General features: G+C 40.9%; 1 pseudogene; it reads right to left on the bottom strand.

The window, feature by feature from the left end:
- Positions 1 to 18,725: 18,725 nt before the first annotated feature.
- LOC130101398 (general transcription factor II-I repeat domain-containing protein 2B-like) lies at positions 18,726 to 20,591 on the bottom strand (annotated as a pseudogene).
- Between the last annotated feature and the right edge of the window lie 4,112 nt (positions 20,592 to 24,703).

Genomic DNA, 24,703 nt, shown 5'->3' with positions numbered 1-24,703 from the left:
CTTGAAGTCTTGTTTGTTTTCTTGTTCATTTGTTTCCCAGTTTAGTCTAGTCAGTCTGGTATTCTGTGTTCCATCTGTTTTGCCCCCTCATGGGTTTTGTTTTCCTGTTTTTGTCATTAAACCGTGTCTTATTTTATACTGTCTGCGTTTGGGTTCATCTCCGTGTCTCACCGTGACAGAATGAACCGACCCATTCTGAACCCAGCGGACAGTGTGTCATCCCCACTAAGACAACAATCAGCTGACCAGGAACTATGGTGGCAGTCAGCTATCAACGACAGCAAGTTGGGCAAGCTTCCTTTTCCTCCCCAGGGAGAGAGGTCCCTGAGAGGATATGCTCAGGCCGTGGAGGCAAACAGAAATTTTTTACCGGAGAGCCTGGTTAACCGTTACCTCATCGCGGGTCTCAAAGTTCCTCCACCTCTGGCGGAACGGGAGAGGCTGGCCCACCGCCCGTTCCGGGACATGGTGGACTGCTTGGTTCGTCGGGAGTCACAGGGTCCCATGGTGTCGTCACCTCCTGCCTGTCTGCCGGTGATCCCGGAGGATCTGAGGTTAGGCTTCGTGAGGCTTGGAGAACAGACACGTCCCAGTTCGACTCCCGAGGCATCATCGGCTCCGCGAATCAGGAGGAAGAAGAGGAGGAGACCTGCATCTGCCCAGCCAGAGCCAGTTCACGTCCCGTCTGTCCAGCTAGAGACTGTTCACGCCCCGTCTGTCCAGCTAGAGACTGTTCACGCCCCGTCTGCCTTCCTGAGCTGGGACTATCTGGAGCGTCTGGCTCGGATCTTAGAGAGGCCGGTGTTCGGTGTTTCGGAGCTGAACCCAGTGCCCGTTCCAGAGCCCTTAAGGAGGGGGTACTGTCATCCAGAGCCCGCTACGGCAAGCGCTGTTCCAGAGCCCGCTACGGCAAGCGCTGTTCCAGAGCCCGCTACGGCAAGCGCTGTTCCAGAGCCCGCTACGGCAAGCGCTGTTCCAGAGCCCGCTACGGCAAGCGCTGTTCCAGAGCCCGGTACGGCAAGCGCTGTTCCAGAGCCCGCTACGGCAAGCGCTGTTCCAGAGCCCGCTACGGCAAGCGCTGTTCCAGAGCCCGCTACGGCAAGCGCTGTTCCAGAGCCCGCTACGGCAAGCGCTGTTCCAGAGCCCGCTACGGCAAGCGCTGTTCCAGAGCCCGCTACGGCAAGCGCTGTTCCAGAGCCCGCTACGGCAAGCGCTGTTCCAGAGCCCGCTACGGCAAGCGCTGTTCCAGAGCCCGTCGCCGTGAGCGCGGCACCCACTCCTGTCCCGTCACCAACCATGTTCCCCGTCAGAAGTCCCCGGACTGTCTCCTCGTGTGTCCCTGTCTCTACTGCCCCCGGACTCCCGTTTGTTTCCCCCGTCATGGTTCAACCTAGGACTGTTTCTCCGTCTACTCACACCACTTCACCCAAGTCCGTTCGGGTCCCCCGTCCTAAGCCCACACCCTGTAGTTCCAAGATCACCGTCCCGCCCACCCACCCTGGACTCTCGCTCAAAGACTCTGTTGTCCCTCCGCCTCCCCTTCCTTGTTTATTTTTTCTGATGTTTCACCCCAACCCAGTCATTGTTCATGCTTGTATGCCCCTGTTATTATTTGTCATGTTTTGTTGGGTCTGGTCTATGTCTCTGTCAGTCTTGTCCCGCGTTTAATGTCTCCTTGGGGAGCGTCTGGTAGCCGCTCTTTAAGGAGGGGGTACTGTCATGATTCTGCCATCAGGTCTGTGAGTTCTAGTATTTTGGCAGGATCATGACAGACCCATGTTCTGTGTGCAAGCACATGGCCTTGTGTTTTGGTCATGTGCTTGTGTTGTCTCGTCTCGTTACCCCGCCCCCTTGTTATCCTGATTCTGTCATTAGTGTTTCACCCGTGTCACCTGTTATGTTTGATTAGTCTTCCTATTTAATCCCCTTGTGTTTGCTGTCTTGTGTCGGTTCATTGTTATACGTTGATTGTGAGTACCCTGTGTACATCTAGTCATTGTTAGCATCTCTTGAAGTCTTGTTTGTTTTCTTGTTCATTTGTTTCCCAGTTTAGTCTAGTCAGTCTGGTATTCTGTGTTCCATCTGTTTTGCCCCCTCATGGGTTTTGTTTTCCTGTTTTTGTCATTAAACCGTGTCTTATTTTATACTGTCTGCGTTTGGGTTCATCTCCGTGTCTCACCGTGACATAATTCCCTTCAAATAAACACTCACATACACAACAAACTTTATTTATCAATTAAATCCTATTGAAAACTCCCGCCTCCCTTAAAAAAGGCATCAATATTCTATTCTGCGTCCCATTTACTGCTCTTAATAACCCTTTTAATGTAATCTCTTGCACCCCAATCTGCCTCGACTTATTCTTCATCACCTGCCTCTGCATTTCATATTTCCTACACCTCATAATTATGTGGCCTCTTTTTCCTATTTGTAGTGGAGATGAGTGGTACCCGGTGGAGTCTTCTGCTGTTGTAGCCCATCCGCCTCAAGGTTGTGCGTGTTGTGGCTTCACAAATGCTTTGCTGCATACCTCGGTTGTAACGAGTGGTTATTTCAGTCACTGTTGCCCTTCTATCAGCTCGAACCAGTCTGGCCATTCTCCTCTGACCTCTGGCATCAACAAGGCATTTCCGCCCACAGAACTGCCGCTCACTGGATGTTTTTTCTTTTTCGGACCATTCTCTGTAAACCCTAGAGATGGTTGTGCGTGAAAATCCCAGTAGATTAGCAGTTTCTGAAATACTCAGACCAGCCCTTCTGGCATCAACAATCATGCCACGTTCAAAGTCACTCAAATCACCTTTCTTCCCCATACTGATGCTCGGTTTGAACTGCAGGAGATTGTCTTGACCATGTCTACATGCCTAAATGCACTGAGTTGCCGCCATGTGATTGGCTGCTTAGAAATTAAGTGTTAACGAGCAGTTGGACAGGTGTACCTAATAAAGTGGCCGGTGAGTGTAGTACCACCCCTTGCAAGGCTACAGAGTCCTCTGATTTGCTAGAAACGTCATGGTAACCTTCCTCTGATTGGGTAAGAAAAATATTTCTCCATCGGCAATTTTTCCATTGGTTATTCTTCGCGGAATCTGCCAAACAACATCGATTTCATTGGCCTTTTACATAGTGGTATTGCGCAACAAGGAAGTGTGTATATTTACAAGCCGGGTGAGTTATCACTGTTTTCAGCGGAATCTGAGGAAGACGGTAAAAAAGACCGCATCTCTCTATCATTAATAGTTTTTAAGATAATTACACATTTGTAAAAGTATGCCATTTTGGGCGGTACCGCCCAATCCGTCCCCAGAGGGTTAAACTTGCCAAGACAGATAAAGAATCAGAGCATATTAAAACCTTTCCCTGTCTTACCTTTTCCACTCATTGCAAAGCATTTAAAATTGCCAACATCTCTACAGAATATACCCCTAAATTATTAGATGTTTTTATACTCATTTCTACTTCTTTCCCTGGAATTGCCACCCCAAACCCTGTTTCTTCCGTCTCTGTTTTTTTAGCACCATCCGTATAAATCTGCATAAATTCACTATAGTTTCCACCTACTCTGTTATTAAATATACTTTTCAGATTAACTTCTTCCTTTCCCTTCCTTTTTTCCTCAAGCACATACCAGTCTACTTCAGGCCATGTCATCTGCCAAGGGGCAATCTCTGGAAAAACTACCATAGGGCTTATTCTAAGATTAAATACTTCTAACTCTTTTGCTACATTATTTCCAATCCGACCAAAGTTTTCCTTTAACTTTCTTCCATTTTCCCAGCAATCCTGCAATACTGCTTTCGTGGGATGCGAGTCATTATGGCCCTGCAATCCAGCCCAGTAATTAGCCATCAATTGAATCCTTCTTAATTACAGTGGCAGTTCTCCCATTTCCACTTGTATGGCAGGTACTGAAGACGTTTTAAAAGCACCACAGCAAATTCTTAAAGCTTGATTCTGAATAAACTCCAGCCTCAGTAAAATAGACTTAGCTGCAAACCCAACCACTATACTACCATAATCCAACACTGATCTTATCAGAGCCACATATATACTCTTAAGCGATGACCGACTGGCTCCCCACTCTCTTCCTGTCAAACATCTCATCACATTAATTACTTTTTTGCACTTGTCTTCCATTTTTTTTATATGTTCTGCAAATGTCAACCTTGCATCTAAAATCACTCCCAAAAACTTAATGGAACTTACCCTCTCCAACTCTCTCCCATACATCATTAGCTTAACTTCTTCCTGAATTATTTTCCTGGTAAAAAAAAGACTGTCTGAGTCTTTTCTATTGAGAACCTAAATCCCCAGTCATAAGCCCACTCTACCAGTTTATCAATTGCTTTCTGTACCTTCCTAATTGTGTACTCTATATTCCTTCCTCTTTTCCACATTGCCCCATCATCTGCAAACAATGATGTTCCAATATCTTCTGAAACATTTGCAAAGACATAATTTATCATTATAATAAATAACAAAGGACTTATCACACTTCCTTGAGGTGTCCCATTCCCAACCTCATATTGACTTGACACTTCTGCCCCTATTCTCACTTGAATTTTCCTACCAAACAGAAAATCTTTTATCCAGTTAAACAAATTCCCACCTATCCCTATTTTATCCAACTTGATTTATAGCCCCTCCTTCCACAACATATCATAAGCCTTTTCAATATCAATAAAAAATACTGCAACTACAGTCTCTTTAATTGCTTGTGCCCTTCTTATTTCAGTCTCTAATCTCACTACTGAATCCATTGTATTCCTTCCCTTCCTAAAACCACTCTGACAACTTACCAGTAATCCTCTTTTCTCCATTTCATACGACAATCTCTCTGTTATCATCCTCTCCATAATCTTACACAAGTTAGATGTTAAAGCAATTGGACTATAACTTATGGGTTTACTTGGATCTTTTCCAGGTTTCCTAATTGGAACCACTACTGCTTCTTTCCATGCAACTGGCAGTTTTCCCTCCTTCCATATCTTGTTAAAAAGTTCCAGTAACTTAAATAGTGATCTTTCCCCAAGGTGTTTTAACATTACATAACATACCTGATCCTTTCCTGGAGAGGTAGGCTTTGCTCTTTTAATCGCTCTAACCAATTCCGCCAGAGAAAAAGGCTCATCAATGACACTACCAGTCTCTTCCTTCCTATTTAACGCATGCATATTTTGATTTAAAGTTACTGACCTTCTCCTTCTCTCTTCTTCTGATAAATTTTCTGAACTGTGTATCTTTGTTAACGACTTTGCCAATATTTCTGTCTTTTCTAGATTGGTGACACCTATCACCTCCTCTAATGTCAATACTGGGTACTCCCACTGTCTCCTATCTCCACCCATCCTCTTTATCATAGACCATACCTTACCCACCGGTGTTGACCTTCCAATTTCATCACAAAATTTACTCCAACTTGCATGTTGTGATCCCTCTTTACTAGTTTAAACGCTTTATTTCTTTTCCTCACTGCCTTTTGATACTCGTCATTCCACCAAGGCACCAATTTCCGATTACCTCTGTTTTTCCCTTTAGGAATAGCTTCTTCCGCTGCCATTATGATTGCTGACGTAACTTGGTTACTTATCTCCTCTATACTTCCTGCTGTTTCAATCCTAGTCATTATTTCTTCACTCACCCTCTTGAATTGATCCCAGTCTGCTTTTCCAAATATCCACTTTGGGATCCTTTCTTCTACCCTTATTTCTTGCCTCCCACCTACTCTGCATAAAACTGGGTAGTGATCACTACCCAGTGTAGTTGTTAGCCATACCTCCCATCTAGTATTCAAGTGTTAGACACTAATGTTAAGTCTAATGCAGATTCCATTCCTGTTACTAAATTTACCCTAGTTCCCCTTCCATCATTCAGACTGACCAATTCTCTTTCATCCATCAATTCTTTAATTATCTTACCATTAGCATCTGTTTGTTCTCCCCCCCACACAGGGCTATGAGCATTAAAGTCTGCACACCAAATTACTTTTTGTCTATCCTGACCTTGAATACTTAATAAATTATCAATCATCAACCTTTTACACGGGTTATAGTAGTTAATAACACTTATCCCCTCCCCTCTTTCCCATACCTCCACCGCTATATATTCCTGCTCATCTCCCATTTCTATTAAAGGGTACATATCATGCTTTTAAATCGTTCCTTTTTACATATAAATCATACATTTGTAGTCTATATAAAGCGGAACTGCAATGCTTGGGTCTGAATTCCCCATTATTATAGCTCCACAGGCCCCTTTTCTACCCCTTTTCTGATGTGCGTCTGAGAGCAACTCGTTTTGGTGCGGTCTCTTTAAATACAATTGAGACACTTCATACCCCGCCCCCTCTCGAGGTTGTAGTGGTGACACTCGGTTCAACTCCACCCCGTTCGGCCATTTTTTTAGTTTGATAGCAGAGATACGATTATCTAGCGGCACAGAAACGTTATTAACAAAATGTCAACAACGGAAGACTTGTCCAGCCAGCCTTACATGTTCTAGCCAGAGTCGGAGCTGGAGCGAGATGAAAATGAAGACGACGAACCTGCAGAACATATGGATGTATTGCATATGGATGTATCGCAATGGTGTGTACATCTTCATATGGATGTATCGCAATGGTGTGTTACTGTATTTACACATGAAACTTTGGTCTTCCGACCTTTTACCACCGTGTCGATTTATTTTGATTAATATGTGCGAGGGAGAGAGAGCAAGACAGCGCCTAGTTTGGAGACGGTGAAGTCTTGTTTACACTTTCGCCTGGCTCCGAAGAGAGAGAGTGTGCGCGCGCGACCGGGTCTCTCTCTCTGCTCGTTCTTTCAGTTAAACATGCGCCCTGTCACAACACAAGCACGGCAGTTCATCTACATTCGACGGTGTAATGAAGCGTGTGGGTTACTACATCCAACAACCGAACATTTTAACTTACCCTCTCGTAAATTCTGCATCCTTTAGCTTGGACTACAAAATTGCAGCGAGAAATAAAAATGGCGGAGTGCTCGAAGTGGTGGGCCGGAAGTCGATGTCCTTATTTGGCAGTTCCGCTGCAAATACTGTGACGTAATAGTTAAAAAAACGTCATAGTGAACAGAAAAATCGGAACAGGTTGAAAAATATGACCAAAACAGAATATAAAGATATCAACGAAGCACCTGAAGAGAATAATTTAAACTTTTCTGTACTTCTAAACACTCCAAATATACAACAAAATGCATTTAAGGGCTAAAAAAATGGATTTAGCATGATATGTCCCCTTTAACCTATAAGTCAATCCAAGCTTTATAAATGTTGCACACCCACCTCCTCCTCCATCAATCCTATCTTTCCTTAACACAGTGGATCCATGAATTACAAAATCAAGACTTGGTTTAAGCCAAGTTTCCTGTATACACATCACATCTGGTTTCTCTTCCAATTCATTTATGAAATGCTTAAATTCTTGACCATTCGCCAATAAGCTTATAGCATTCCATTGTAAAACAATTACCATTAAAATTATTAACCAACCCATGACGCTTCTTGACTTGACTGAATAGTAAGGTTCTCTCTTACTTCTTCCCACATCAGTCCTACCAGTCCTAATTAACTGCAGCTTTAACTATCAACAGGATTTTTTCATTTTTTGATTTAACTTCTGCAGTGCTATTAATCACCCCTGCTATGAATGTAACTAGATCTCTTTTTCCCACATACATTCTTTCATTGGTTCTTTGATGTTGTACTTGTTCTTCCACAACTTCTGGCTCTCTTATTACATCTACCCTCTCTTTTGACACTCTTACAGCTTCAGCATAGGATATCCTTTTCTCCACTATTATCTTTTGAATATTAGTCTCCCGTCTCATAATTTCACACCCTCCATATGCCACATTGTGGGCACCTCCACAACTGCAACATTTTGGTGGAATCCCTGTACCACACTTCCCATATTCATGATCTCCTCCACATCTAGCACACCTTCTCTGCCTATTACAATTCTTTGCTGTGTGCCCAAATCTCTGGCAGTTAAAGCACCTCATCGGCTTTGGTACAAACATCCTGACTGGGTAACTCATAAAACCGAAGAATACTTTCTTTGGAACTGTAACGGTTATCAGCTGGAGTGCCCTTGAGAGCCACCTGGGGGCACTCCACATCAGACTATCATTGTTCACTCACAACTACATTTCCCATAATTCACTGCCCGGACTCATCATCCCTGATTATCATTCACCTGTGTCTCATTATATTGTTTAGTTCACCCCATATAAGCCTGGTTCACCTCATCATTCCCTGTGAAGTCTTGTACGTTATTCCACTGCAATTCTGAGCGTTTCCTTCCTGAGTTTGATTCCTGTGTTTGACCTGTGGATTGTTTATCGTTGCTGACCCTTCTCTGCCTGCCCTGACCCTGGACTGTTTACTGGACTCTGATTCTCTCTGCCTGCCCTGACCCTTTGCTTGTAATCTGGTTTGTCTCTGCCTTGTCTCCGTTGCCCTGTTTGCTGTTGTTGATCCCTGCCTGTTTAACTACTCTAATAAATGCTGCGAATGGATCCTCCTGACTCCGCCTCTTCACAACAGGAACATGTTCTCCTTCAAATTCTACTGACACCGATTCACTATCTCTCATCACTCCTTCCTTTGCTGATTTCAATATTTGTACATTAAGTACTTTCCCTCCTTTAAATATTCCTTTTAAATTCTTCCATGAAGCCAATATTCATGTGTGAATACAGTTCACCACATTACACTTATTGGCACCCCCGTTATCACTCCTATGTTTCCACCTCCCATCCGAGCTCCTACCCTCCCCGTATTTTTCACCTTGCATTTTCCTATCTCTTTAATTTTTAGCGCTTTTTCCATTTGCACTGTATCAGCACATCTCACCAATAAATTGCCATCATTTAGAACCTTTGCATATTCGATATCCCCTACCTTGTTTGCCAGAGTTGTTGTTAGCACTAGTGGGCTAACTTTCTTCATGCTCCCCTGATTCTTTTCATTAAATCTTATTATGACTACATACTTTTCCTCTCTTTCTTTATGAACCATACCTTGCCCCTCTTCTTCACTTTCTGTATCATTATCTTTCTCATTTCTGACTCTTTTATTCCCTTTGGTTCTTTTGTCACTCATCCGTCACCTACTTTCTTCACCTTTCTTCATCTTCTCGTTCATCATAATCCATATTATTCCAGCCACCTACCTCTGATCCATTCACGGAGCAGTCGTGCTCAACCGCCATTTAAAAAACCAACATGACATCATGACTTTGCGTAAACATACACGCCACTTTCAATTCAAGTGGCGTGTTATCTATACGCATTTTGAGCTATCCGCGTGTATGTCCACGCCGAAATCTTTTGCGTGTATGTCTACGCCATTAAATGTCCGAGTGATTCCGCGTGTATGTGTACGCCGTTAAATGTCCGAGCGAAACGAAGCAAAATCTATATCTACATCTGTGGAGCGATATTTCTTTTCCTAGGATGGTAGGAGAAGACTCATAAATGGTATTAACCCCAGTGACGGGTAGGTTTAGGGACGGGGTTGGGGTAGGTCATATATTTATATATACATAATACAGTAATATAACGTTAAGTCAAAGGCGTTGATAAACACGCTGAAAAGCGATTATGCGTGTTGATAGCACGCCAAAAATGAAAATACGAATTGGCGTGTCATACATACGCCATTTCATGAGATCAGTCTGTAAAAAACAAACAAACAAAAAAACAAACACTGTAATGTCAGATTTACACACAGCAGGTGTATCTCCTTTCAAATGTTTGACCAAAGAAATTCCACAGCCCCTCGTTCCACACTCGTCTTAGCTAACAGATCGTGTTTCTGCACTACAGCGCGAGACTGAGGACACTCTTATTTCATGAAACAAGTTATTTAATGTAATTTTATAATTACAATATAGATTTTTTAATGAATTGTATCTTTGTTATTAAAAATAAGCAAAAAAGCTAATTACAAACAATATGACAAATACTATAAGAGACAAATAAAATAAACAGTGCTTCGTTTCTTTTTTGAATGCTACTGTTAAATAGACCTAGTACTGTAGCTAAAAAAAATAAAGTCTTCACTCTATAAATGAACTATAGACTGATTCTTAATAAATAGATACATTTATTTGGGCCTTGGGTTGTGTCGTCTTACATGCGCTTCATGAGGCACACACGCACATTTGCACACACACGCAAGGTCTCTCGCTCGCTAGATTCCGGGAGATTTGAACTAATTTGCGGGCATCAGGGAGCCGCTATCAATATGCGGAGACTCCCGGAACGGCCAAAGAAGATCGCCTGTTTGGGCCTCATGTTATTTTAGACTAAACAAAGGCATTAAACATATTTAATACCCATTTTTAACAACTTAAAAAAGACTATTCAAACATGACATATAAACAATATAAATATAAAAAATTACAGACATTTCTTGGGCGTGCTGGGCGGGTGCCATGGCTATTATAAGGGGAGCTACAGCACCACCTAGCTCCTCCCTGGCGCCGCCACTGAAGGAGGAGTCATATGATCATTTAAACGAGTTTTATGACAAGGTCGGCGAGCGAAGATGGGACAAATTTTACATTTCTGTGCAAACTTTGCCCGCCGATAAAATAAGTGCTGTCTGTGGTTCTATATGGGCTGTGGCAATAATTTTGAAAAATAATAGCTCGCAGCAACATATGGAAAAAAAGAACTATGAACTAGTTAAAAATTTTAAAGTATGAACTATGAACTGAACTAGTTCATTTTAAAATTTGTGAACTGAACTTTGAACTAGTTCATGTAGAAAGTGAACTTTCCCAACACTGCCCATCAGAATATACCACATTCTTCTAGATCTGTGTAACTCAAACCACAGCAGCAGCTTTCACTTTGACTCACAGACTGAGACTGTCACTGTGAATTCATGGAGCACATTTGTTTTTCTCTTAAAACACACTGGGACCTTCTGTGTGTCTGTTTAGTGTCATGCAATAAAACACTCTCAGAAATCACACATTTTCCTTGTTAGTGCAGCAGATTAATGGCATATTTCAAGAGAATCATTCAAATTGGTATAGAAGCATGACATTTGGCACAGATACTCTCTAATGGTCACTTTTTGGAAAAAAGGCCTTGGCCACCCAAAAATTCAATATGGCCGCCATTTCTCTTGAATCCTTACATCAATTTTTGGAAACAGTGGCAATGAACATAGGAAAGGAGGGCAGCCATCTTCAAAAATGTTTTCCTTCCTGAATTTTTACTGGCCACTTCTTTTTTCTAACAGTGGCCCTTCCTTTCTGTGGACTGCACCTTGCCGTGGTGGAGAGGCTTGTGTACTCCAATAAACCTAGTGCTATGCCGGCGGGGAATTTATATCCCTGGCAATTTTAACTAAGCCGGAGAGGTCAAAGGAGAGGAAGCAGACAAAGCAGACATTATGACTATTTGACAGAAATGGTGGCCATCTTGAAAATGGTAGCCATCCTGAATTTTTGGGTGGCACATACATTTTTTCAAAAGAGTGTTCCTTGAAGAGTATTTCTGCCTAATTTTATGCTTGCATCACCATTTGAACAATTGAAATAATTAATATTCGACAGGAACAGTGGCCATCTTTAAAAATGGCAGCCATCTTGAATTTTTGAGGGACAAGCATCTTTTTCCATTAACGTGTCCTTTAGAGAGTATTTGTATCAAATTTTCTGCTTGGATTACTGTTTGAATAATTGACATAATAAGCATTGAATAGCAATGGCGGCCATCTTGAAAAATGGCTGCAATATTGAATTTTTGAGTGGCCAACGCCTTTTTCCAAAATAGTGGCCCTTAGAGAGTATCTGTGCCAAATTTCATGCTTTTATACCAAAGTGAACGATTTTTTTTACTAATCTGCTGCACTATGTTTCTAAAATGTAAAACAAATATTAACACATTTCAAAACTTTTACGGTTTTTTTTAAATATATTAAAACTACAGTAAAAAAAACTAAATATATATAAATAGATAATAATAATAGATACATATATTTCAAAATAAATTATAAATATAGTTGTAAATTAAATGTCACATTATTTTACTCACTTTGCTTACAGTAAACCTGTGTGCAAAAATATATTATAAAAAGTAATATGCCAAACATAGACAAACTACAAACAGTGTTCATGAGCCAAGCTGATGGACAGTTCACAGCTTAAATACTAAAATGCCATGAAAGTCCAAAAATTATGATTATTATTATAATAATTATGCTCAGTTGTGCTGATGTTGTCAGATCTGTTGACTGAGTGCAAACTAATACAAATCTATCTTTGCAAGAACTTCTTCCCACATACAGTAGACGTCTGTTGCGCAGGAGTTTCCTGCATCACTCCCTCCACACCCATGGAGGGATCCGTCTCCAGAGTATTGACTGTTGCCATGCAAACTACATTTCCCATAACGCAGCTCTTCTGAACTGATCACACACACACCTGCTCTTCACCGATTACACATTCCCGCCTGCCCCGACCATCAACGCCTGTTTACCTGAGTATTCTTTGCCTTGCCCACACTACTCCTGCTCGCCTATCCATATCCTGCCTGTCTGCCTCTGTTTCTAAATAAAGCTGCAAATGGATCTCTATGACTCTAACGATTCCTTACAACGTCACCTATCACTTTCATTATTATTACATGTGGTATAGGTGATGCTACTGTAGCAAATTAGCTTAAAATAAATATGAATAATTAATCATAACTTGTTATAATTAATTATGAATAGTTGGATTAGTTAATAGAATTAACTTAATGTAGTAAAATTAATATTACAATCAATTAACCTGTTTGTCCTGTGAACACTGTTAATCGTTTATTAATTCTAAGAAATGTTAATTTCCGGGTTATGGTAAATATATGAGTATATGAGCATGAAACATGGACTTTACGTGTGACATGATAAAGACTTTATTGACAAGACTAAACACTTAATTAGTGTGGTATATGTGGATGCTACTACCTGTATGTGGAAAGAAGTTCTTATAAGAATGTGTTACATTAAATTATATCACATATCTGCTATTATTCTTCTTAGAACACACATTCTTCCCAATGCAATTTACAAAAAACATGAATAGATTTGATTGTTAGGAACTAGTTGCTATTGATGTGAGAATATCAGTGGATTCACATCAGAAATATCATCAGATTTATGACCATCAAGAGGTGACTTACATTAGTCGTTCAATAATGTTGCTCAGTGAGAGCCAGATTGGTTTGGTGGAATACGTTTTTTTTTTTTTTGGGCTTCTGATCTCTCACTGTTCACAGAAACAACCCAACCCGATTTCTGTTTTTGCTTCTTTTTTTTTTCAAAAGCTTGCACTTCTCTAATATGACAAAAAGCAGAAACATGATTTTTGAATGTCAGCGTGGGAGAATGTTTGCTGACAAACTGCTGAAGCCCCATTAGATCCAAACTAATCTGGACCGCTGTTCCCAATAGCATTGTAAGTCTAGGAAGATCGTAGTAGCCAATGTAGATTGTTTCTTGTCACATTTTGATCAAATACTCTCAACACATTCTCAGCTTTGCAAAAACACTTTCCTGTAATATTCTTTACTAAAATACTTCATTACCTTTTGAAGAGGGGTTTAACTAATGTACAGGTACACTCAGAAAGAAATGTACAAAAAGCTGTCACATAAAGGGTGCATACTGGTGCCCTGAAACTACATATTGGTACCTAAAGTGTATATTACATGAAACATACAAAAGTGTACCTTTTGAAAAGGTACTGCCCCAGTGACAGCTTTTGAACCTTTTCTTGAGAGTGTACAGAGAAGGTCTCAGTGATCTTACGCTCGTATACATCTCTCATTGTCAAACCACATCCTGTAAGAAGCATGTGTCAGAGTAAACAAAGCTACACGGTTCTTTTAAAACAGTCTTGCATAAGCTCAGTAATTACAGTCCCCTCCAAAAGTATTGGAACGGTAAGGCAAATTCCTTTGTTTTTGTTGTTCACTGAAGACATTTGTGTTTAAGATCAAAAGATGAATATGAGACAAGAGTTCAGAATTTCAGCTTTTATTTGCTGGTATTCACATCTAGATGTGTTAAACAACTCACGACATACCACCCTTTGTTTGAACCCACCCATTTTTCAAGTGAGCAAAAGTATTGGAACAAATAATCTTAAAGTAAATAACATTTAATATTTGGTGACATAACCCTTGCTTGCAATAACTGCCACAAGCCTGTGACCCATCGACATCACCAAACAGTTGCATTCTTCATTTGGCATGCTATTCCAGGCTTTTACCACAGCTTCTTTCAGTTCTTGTTTGTTTCGGGGTGTTTCTCCCTTCAGTCTCCTCTTAAGGAGGTGAAATGCATGCTCTAATGGGTTAAGGTCAGGTGATTGACTTGGCCAGTCTAAAACCTTCCACTTTTTCCCCCTGATGAAGTCCTTTGTTTTGTTGCCAGTGTGCTTTGGATCATTGTCCTGCTGCATGATAAACTTCCTCCCGATTAGTTTCAATGCATTTCTCCGTTATTTGGCAGACAAAATGTTTCTGTTCACTTCTGAATTCATTCTGCTGCTACCATCATCAGTTACATCATCAATAAATATTAATGAGCCTGTTCCAGAAGCAGCCATGCACGCTCAAGCCATGATATTACCTCCACCATGCTTCACAGATGAGCTTGTATGCTTCAGATCATAAGCAGTTCCTTTCTTTCTCCACACTTTGGCCATTCCATCACTTTGGTAGAGCATAAAATTGGTCTCATCAGTTCATAAGATTGTGTTCCAGAACTTTTGCGGCTCATCTCTGTACTTCATTGCAAATTCCAATCTGGCCTTCCGATTCTTACTGCTGATGAGTGGTTTGCATCTTGTGGTGTGGCCTCTATATTTCTGCTCTCTGAGTATTCTTCGAACAGTGGATTGTGATACCTTCATCCCTTCACTGTGGAGGTCGTTGGTGTTGTCACTTACTGATGTTTTGGGGGTTTTCTTCACAGCTCTCACGATACTTCTGTCATCAACTACTGTTGTTTTCCTTGGCCAACCTGTTCGACGTCTGTTACTCAGTACACCAGTAGCTTCTTTCTTTTTCAGGACATTCCAAATTGTTGTGCTTGCTATGCCCAATGTTTGTCCAATGGCTCTGGTCGACTTTCCTTTTTCTTCTCAGCTTGACAATGGCTTGCTTTTCTCCCATAGACAGCTCTCTGGTCTTCATGTTGGTTTATCCTCTTTAACAGGAAATGCAGTCTTTATAGGTTTGAACCAAGGAGGAAAACTTAGACTAGTCAAGCAGAGCTATTTAATGTTTGTACAATCAACCTAAAAGGCAACACCTAGGCAACAATAAACATCTGTAAGTCACATGTTCCAATACTTTTGCTCACTTGAAAAATGGGTGGGTTCAAACAAAGAGTGGTATGTCGTGAGTTGTTTAACACATCTAGATGTGAATACCAGCAAATAAAAGCTGAAATTCTGAACTCTTGTCTCATATTCATCTTTTGATCTTAAACCCAAATGTCTTCAGTGAACAACAAAAACAAAGGAATTTGCCTTACCGTTCCAATACTTTTGGAGGGGACTGTATTTTTGGACTGCCAGTTGATTAAAAGAATAACCTGAATTAACCTGAATTATCTTACACTTTTCAATGAGACAAACTTCTAGTAGTTTTTCCCCTTCGGTCAAATCATATAAACACAATCAGTTCAGAGTACAATAGTTGACAAAAGACAAATTTAGAACATAATGTGTAATTTCAAATCAAATATGTGATAATTAACAAACAAATCTAAAGTAACAAATTTCACATTCGCCGAGATGGCCAGTCAGTTTGAGTAATGCCATTGTGTACTCTACATAACTTGTAATGACATTATGTAATGTAAAATTAAAAATGTAAAATTAGTTGGCAACACTGGATGCATTTCCCCAAAACATATCATGAAAAACACACTGTTAAAAATTTTAGTGTGAAATTACAGTATATTCCAGGTTAATAAATGCATTACTTTCACAGTAATTCCACATTAGGACTTATCTTATTTTATGCTGAAGTAACACTAATAATAGTATAGTTAATAGTATAGTTTGATGACTAACTTTGAATCAGCCAATTAGTTTATTTTATATTCTAGCTTGTCTTTGTTTTGACAAATGTTTTCATTTGTCAAATTTCCGACTTGGCTAGATCCCAAGCAAATTCAACACTAATCACCATTATGGTGACTTCAAGCCAATTACAGTACAAAACAATGTAATTGCTTACAGTGGCATGGTTAAAGACAACTTTAAAATGTGAATTCAGAGTAAAAAAAGAGCATTACATTACTGTGATGTCAACAACATTTTGCTGTTGATTAACAGTAATTCGTAATAAAATGACCCATCATGTCTTCACTATTTTTTTCATGAGAGCCGCACTGATAGGACAAAGTCAGTAGGAAAGCCATTTTTACCACAATGTATAAAAAGTTGCATCCAGTCATAAATACCATGTCTGCTTATCAATCTGTCACCTCTGAACATACAATATGCAATGCAATAAATACAAAAGGGTGAGGGGCAAACATTCTTTATGATTTACCAGTCAAATTTGTAATGGAGACAAGATGATTTCCCTTAATGACAAAAAAAAAAAACAACAACAACAGGATATCCAGAATAAATTCATCCCAGAATTACCTTACATTTTTTTTCTACTTTAGCCCATCAAGTAGCCATCTAAGAGCACATGTAGCGTTAAGAGCTGGAAAGACCGCCATAACTGGCAACTCCGCAACGACTGGATACATGTACGTTTTGTTTCAATCGGACTGAATTAATTCTGATTGATGAATCAATGTATTGTAGTTTACATGAACGCCAAACATCGTGATGTGATACATTATCGGGTTGATGTGCGCGTTTATAAGTCAAAAGATTTAAATCGGAATAGATTTTTTGACATGCGCACACTGCACAAATATACAGAGTTTCCCGCTGTTGTTGCTTATTAACCATTCTCCTACATTGGTTCTTTATTTGTTTTAAATAGCAGACTTAATATTTATCCAATTCTGGTCACAATTTGGAGACTATGGACATATGAACCATTGTGACGTGCTTTTTGTATTCATCACGCAGTAAACATGCCCAAAACCAGTCGTCTGTGGATTAGAGTCTGAAACAAGGACTGGTGAGCCGTTGTCCTGCTCCACTTCACAGACGCTGAGTGAAAGGAGAATTATAGAATGACAGGACACTCATTTATGACACTTTATTCATCAGGAAAACAGCTCGTTCAGCGCTTCATACGTCGTCCTTTCAGTTTCGTTTTTTAATCGATCAAGTGTTTACATGTTTTCTCGATAAACCACCCCTTTCAGTCCGATCGAAATTATTTGTAAAATAGCTGACACTTTGAGTTTTTAATGGGTTATGTTATAGCTCTACTTGTTTTTAATGTTTTTATGAAATATCTGTGGTGACTGCATGATCATATCACTGTATTATTTACCGCCATGCGAGCCACAAATGAAAGCTTGGCGAGCCGCGCAATGAGTAACACTGCATCATGCATTAATTTCACTGTAAACTTCTGACAACAGTAATTTATTGTAAAATAATACTCTTTAATCCTGTAAATTCTTGGCAATGTTTTACAGTGCATTTAAAAAGTATCATTAAATAATTAACTGTTTGCTAGACATGGGCCAGAAGCAGGCCATAGCAATGACACATGTCAGCCAAGAGCAAAGAAAATAAAGTCAATCCGGGGTGCGTTTCCCAAAGGCATCATCGGTCAACTGTGATCGCAATTTCCATTGAACTCCATTGGTAACAACGCACTTGCTACCATAGTTGGCTTTGGGAAACGCACTCCTGGTTAGTAATAAGTGAAGCTGGTAATGCTGTTTGTGGAATTGTTTAATCCTCCTCTGCTGAGATCTTCAGAGATTCAATGTCTTTTTGTCTTCAGCTGATTTCATCTAAGGCTGTGGCTGGAAGTTTCTCTCTCTCTTTTTTATTCTTGTTGTTCCTCTTTCCTTCAGTGATTCTGATTGTTAACAGCAGGTGTTCATCACTACTGCTCAGTCATCACTTAATTAATCAATTATAATGACAGCAACACAATAGATGTTTTGAATGATTACATTTATTAATAGACATACTGTGGGTGCAATTTTAATCTTACATTGATCAGTAGTAAATTTTACTAGGTGAATCTGAGCCATGTGGCTCCTGATGATCCTATAACATGAACTAAAATGTCTGTGTATGTGCTTGGGGTGATGCTCAGGAGCAGATGGGAGGAGACCTTTTGACCTTAGGGACTGGTCAGTGTTGACCAGTGCTTTTCTGTATTAGGTTAAGGCCTGAGAGGGACTGAGGCGCCCTGAGAGGCGCCTGGAAGTTGCAGTCATGCCCTTAAAAGACATAACAGCCCATATCGTAGCGTAAACCAGGGGTGTCAAACTCAAATGCACAGTGGGCCGAGATTAAAAAATTGCTATAAGTCAAGGGCCGGACAGGTTAAACATTTATTGAAACAACGTATTATTATTATGAACCTGAAACCAACAAGGCCTATATATTATTGCCTATAAAACAACATTAATTAGGAAATAAAAGAAATACAATTAATAAATAAAATCAGTTTCACTTATTTCTCATGGTTATTTACAAAAGGTATTTACTTCAAAGGAAAATCAAATGTCCTATAGCAAGAGAAAGAAAAAATGCAAAAATGAAACTGCTTTAAAGACTGAAAATGCGTCAAAGCACCGCTTGCTGCTCTGCTCATTGGTCTGAGCCAGATGCTTGGTGTCTCATCTTGGATACAAGTTCATCAATGTCTGGGGTCAGGCTCTGAGATGAGGAAATCCTCAGGATTGAGTGAAGGTGTTCATCAGTAAGACGAGTCCTGTGTGAAGTTTTGTTTATCTTCATTAAAGAGAAGAGTTGTTCACACAAGTATGTGCTGCCAAACATAGAGAGCCTTTGAGCAGCCTGGGAGCGCATCTGGGGCATTGTATTGGGGATGAAACGTGGAAACTCTGCAGCGCCCACAGACTCATATTTTGCCTTCAGTGTGTCACTACATTGGAGCTCAATCTGCTCCATTTGGAGGTTTGATCGTGTGCTTTCCACATCGGCTGTAAATGGATTACTGAGCAGTTCAAACCTGCTTTTTTGAGCTTCAAAATCGACAAATCGCCATGTGAACTCAGCACCAAGTATGCAGAGTTTTTCAGCAAACTGTGTAGTTGGGAAAACGGTGGCAGCGACCTGCTCTTTCATTGTTTGGCAGCGCGGAAAATGGCTCATGTCTTCCTGCAGCATCTGCGTCTCCGACAGGCGCAGCTTGGTTTTAAAAGCCCTCACTATAGCGTACATGTCAGTGATGATACGGCCCCGCCCCTGAAGCTGCAGGTTGAGCGCATTCAGGTGGCTCGTGATGTCACACAGAAACGCCACTTCACACAGAAACTTTTTATTTCGGAGCTCTTTTGTGTCTTTTCCTTTGCTTTCCATGAACTCACAGATCTCCTCACGCAACTCGAAAAATCTTTCCAGCACCTTTCCCTGGCTTAGCCATCGCACCTCTGTGTGATAGGGCAAGTCACCATGTTCTGAACTTAACTCCGCCAGAAAAGACTTGAACTGGCGGTGATTTAAACCTTTGGCTCTGATAAAGTTAATCGTTTTTTTTTTATGATGCTCATCACACGTTCCATTTTCAAGGCTTTGCCACACAAGGATTCCTGGTGTATGATGCAGTGATAAGCTGTCAGCTCACCTGTGACGTTTTCCTCCTGCATCATTTCTCGGATCCTCCCCACCAATCCACTTTTTTGACCACACATCGCAGGCGCTCCATCTGTTGTCAGTCCCACAAGTTTATCCCACGGCAACCCCATTTTATCTACACATCTGGACACCTCTTCAAAGATATCTTTCCCCGTAGTTGTGCCATGCATGGAGTGTAATCCCATTAACTCTTCTGTTACGCACAGGCTTGAGTCCACTCCACTCCACGGATAAAAATTGACAGCTGGGCAGTATCAGAAGTGTCGATGCTCTCATCCACAGCAAGGGAGTATGCTATGAAATCGTTTCCCTTTCTCACAAGCTGTTGTTGGAGATTGGTAGCAAGGTGACGCACACGATCAGCAACAGTGTTTCGGCTCAGGCTCAGATTTAAAAATGCTTGCCTTTTTTCTGGGCACACGGCGTCGCAAACTTTAATCATGCAGTTTTTGACAAATTCCCTGGCTGATTTTGCGACCTCTGCTGCCACAATAAAACTGGCCTTAACAGCAGCCTCGCTTTTGTGATTTGGCTTTAGTGAACATAGCCTGCTGTGACACCAGACTTCTTTTTAACTCTTCTACCTTCTGTAGCCTTTGTGTCGTGTCCAGATGCTTGTATTTGTCGTGGTGCTTCGTTTCATAGTGTCTCTTATGTTGTATTCTTTCATTACAGACACGCTGTCTCCGCACAGGAGACACACAGCTTTTCCCTTTACATCTGCGAACATATACTGTGACTCCCACCTGTCCTGAAAACCCCTGTTTTTAAAGTCCACCTTTCGTTTAGCCATTTTTTTGGGAGAGAGTTAGTTGATTATTGTGGTACGCTTTCGCGGTAATGTTTCCATGGTGACGCATCATTGCTTGTCACGTCACACAGCGCAACCACACAGCACTGAATATATAGATCATGGATTGTTGGCTTGAAGATAAAATGTCGGACTGCCAGGAGAAATAAAGTTTTTACTTCTTCATCCAGTAAATGGATGCATGACATTAGATGTCTATAGAACTTAAATTTATATGATAAGGACTAAAGTAGCAAGCAGCAATAAGGCTGTCTGTGTGAAATAGAGGGAACTGTAAGTGAGAGACTTGATGGAAGAGGGAAGTGGAAAAAACAAGAAGGTTGGTGTGTGAGATATGTTTGTGTGGGGATTGTGCAAACAATCATGTACTGGTTAGATAATGAAGGAACTGGCATGTAGGGAAAGATCGAGAAGAAATATAGTAGAAAACTATATGTGATGAAAATAAAATGTCTGACAGAATTTATGGAAGTCAAATTAACTGTTTAAATGATATGAAAAGTCAGTTTTAGAATACAATAAGGCATTGTATGATTGACAGGGATTAACATGATATGAAGAATGTTTTAAGCAGAATGGGGAACAATTCTATATTTTTAATGGTAAAATAATTAATGAAACTAGAATGTACATTTCCAGAAGAAAATGTGAAGTGGTGCTTGCAGTGGCAAAACTCGCCGCTCGGTTGCTAGAGTGTGGTACATGATTGCATACGAGCCAACAACCATGTCTGTACGATGTTCTGGTGCTGAGACATGGCTTATTCATGTGTCTGTATGGTTACTAGGGTACTCTATATGGTTGCTATGGTGTGCTTAAACAGTTTATGAGATGATATTTAAAGACCAGTTGACAGTCTGGGTCAAAAAAGGCAAACTCCATGTTTCTTCTATTTTCTGGAGCTGAGATATGGCTTAAATATGTTGTTTTATGGTTGCTAGGCTGCCCTAAGTGGTTGCTAGGGCGCAAATATGAAGTTATTATGTCACTTCTTATTGGCTGCTTGATAGGCAGAGTCAAAAGAGCCCAACCCCAAGTCTCTATGACCTTCTGGTCATAAGATATGATCTCACAAATTTTGTGCCAATGTTAAGTCTATGGGACTTTTTTCGTCCAATTTATCGCCCGCCGGACGAACATCGTACAACCGATCGCTTAGAAAAGACATAGCACACCTCTCCTCAATGAACCGGTCGATTTGATACCTCATTCATGGATCTACGAGAAAACGTGCGGGAGGAGTAGCGTGCCAAAGTTTTGTCTAGGTGAATAGTAATCACAATACTAGAATGTACATTTCCAGAAGAAAATGTGAAGTGGTGCTTGCAGTGGCAAAACTCGCCGCCCGGTTGCTAGAGTGCGGTACATTATTGCATACGAGCCAACAACCATGTCTGTACGATGTTCAAGTCCTGAGATATGGCTTATTCATGTGTTTGTATGGTTACTAGGGTACCCTATATGGTTGCTATGGTGTGCTTAGACTGTCAACTAGTCTTTAAATATCATCTCATAAACTGTATGAGTCAAAAAAGGCAAACTCCATGTTCCTACTATTTTCTGGAGCTGAGATATGGCTTGAATATGTTGTTTTATGGTTGCTAGGCTGCCCTAAGTGGTTGCTAGGGCACGAATATGAAGTTATTATGTCTCTACTTATTGGCTGCTTGATAGGCCGAGTCAAAAGAGCCCAACCCCAAGTCTCTATGAGCTTCTGGTCAAAAGATATGATGTAACAAATTTTGTGCCAATGTTAAGTCTATGGGACATTTTTCGGCTAATTTATCGCCCGCCGGACGAACATCGTAAAACCGATCACTTAGAAAAGTCATAGCACACCTCTCCTCAATGAACCGGTCGATTTGACACCTCATTCATGGGTCTACGACAAAAGGTGCGGGAGGAGTAGCGTGCCGAAGTTTTGTCTTGTTGAATAGTAATCACAATACTAGAATGTACATTTCCAGAAGAAAATGTGAAGTGGTGCTTGCAGTGGCAAAACTCGCCGCCCGGTTGCTAGAGTGTGGTACATTATTGCATACGAGCCAACAACCATGTCTGTACGATGTTCAAGTCCTGAGATATGGCTTATTCATGTGTTTGTATGGTTACTAGGGTACCCTATATGGTTGCTATGGTGTGCTTAGACTGTCAACTAGTCTTTAAATATCATCTCATAAACTGTATGAGTCAAAAAAAGCAAACTCCATGTTTCTACTATTTTCTGGAGCTGAGATATGGCTTGAATATGTTGTTTTATGGTTGCTAGGCTGCCCTAAGGGGTTGCTAGGGCACGAAAATGAAGTTATTATGTCTCTACTTATTGGCTGCTTGATAGGCCGAGTCAAAAGAGCCCAACCCCAAGTCTCTATGACCTTCTGGTCAAAAGATATGATATAACAAATTTTGTGCCAATGTTAAGTCTATGGGACATTTTTCGGCTAATTTATCGCCCGCCGGACGAACATCGTAAAACCGATCACTTAGAAAAGTAATAGCACACCTCTCCTCAATGAACCGGTCGATTTGACACCTCATTCATGGGTCTACGACAAAAGGTGCGGGAGGAGTAGCGTGCCGAAGTTTTGTCTTGGTGAATAGTAATCACAATACTAGAATGTACATTTCCAGAAGAAAATGTGAAGTGGTGCTTGCAGTGGCAAAACTCGCCGCTCGGTTGCTAGGGTGTGGTAAATGATTGCATACCAGCCAACAACCATGTCTGTACGATGTTCAAGTGCTGAGATATGGCTTATTCATGTGTTTGTATGGTTACTTGGGTACCCTATATGGTTGCTATGGTGTACTTATACAGTTTATGAGGGGATATTTAAAGACTAGTTGACAGTCTGAGTCAAAAAAGGCAAACTCCATGTTTCTTCTATTTTCTGGAGCTGAGATATGGCTTGAATATGTTGTTTTAAGGTTGCTAGGCTGCCCTAAGTGGTTGCTAGGGCACGAATATGAAGTTATTATGTCTCTACTTATTGGCTGCTTGATAGGTCGAGTCAAAAGAGCCCAACCCCAAGTCTCTATGACGTTCTGGTCAAAAGATATGATATAACAAATTTTGTGCCAATGTTAAGTCTATGGGACTTTTTTCGGATAATTTATCGCCCGCCGGACGAACATCGTAAAACCGATCGCTTAGAAAAGTCATAGCACACCTCTCCTCAATGAACCGGTCGATTTGACACATCATTCATGGGTCTACGACAAAAGGTGCGGGAGGAGTAGCGTGCCGAAGTTTTGTCTAGGTGAATAGTAATCACAACACTAGAATGTACATTTCCAGAAGAAAATGTGAAGTGGTGCTTGCAGTGGCAAAAGTCGCCGCTCGGTTGCTAGGGTGTGGTACATGATTGGTACATGTGGTACATACGAGCCAACAACCATGTCTGTACGATGTTCTGGTGCTGAGATATGGCTTATTCATGTGTTTGTATGGTTACTAGGGTTCCCTATATGGTTGCTATGGTGTGCTTATACAGTTTATGAGATGATATTTAAAGACCAGTTGACAGTCTGAGTCAAAAAAGGCAAACTCCATGTTTCTTCTATTTTCTGGAGCTGAGATATGGCTCGAATATGTTGTTTTATGGTTGCTAGGCTGGCCTAAGTGGTTGCTAGGGCGCGAATATGAAGTTATTATGTCACTACTTATTGGCTGCTTGATAGTCTGAGTCAAAAGAGCCCAACCCCAAGTCTCTATGACCTTCTGGTCAAAAGATATGATCTCACAATTTTGTGCCAATGTTAAGTCTATGGGACTTTTTTCGTCCAATTTATCGCCCGCCGGACGATCATCGTACAACCGATCGCTTAGAAAAGACATAGCACACCTCTCCTCAATGAACCGGTCGATTTGATACCTCATTCATGGGTCTACGAGAAAACGTGCGGGAGGAGTAGCGTGCCGAAGTTTTGTCTAGGTGAATAGTAATCACAATACTAGAATGTACATTTCCAGAAGAAAATGTGAAGTGGTGCTTGCAGTGGCAAAACTCGCCGCTCGGTTGCTAGGGTGCGGTGACCTAGTTTTTACCAAGATGCTAGCATGATTAGCATTTTGCTAGTATCATGCTAGCATGATT

Source organism: Rhinichthys klamathensis, unplaced genomic scaffold, assembly GCF_029890125.1.
Source record: "Rhinichthys klamathensis goyatoka isolate OS25496 unplaced genomic scaffold, OSU_Roscu_1.1 h1tg000011l_1, whole genome shotgun sequence".
NCBI classification, from domain to species: domain Eukaryota; kingdom Metazoa; phylum Chordata; class Actinopteri; order Cypriniformes; family Leuciscidae; genus Rhinichthys; species Rhinichthys klamathensis.
Note: the sequence above shows the minus strand (reverse complement) of the source record. Positions and strands in the feature narration are given on the sequence as shown.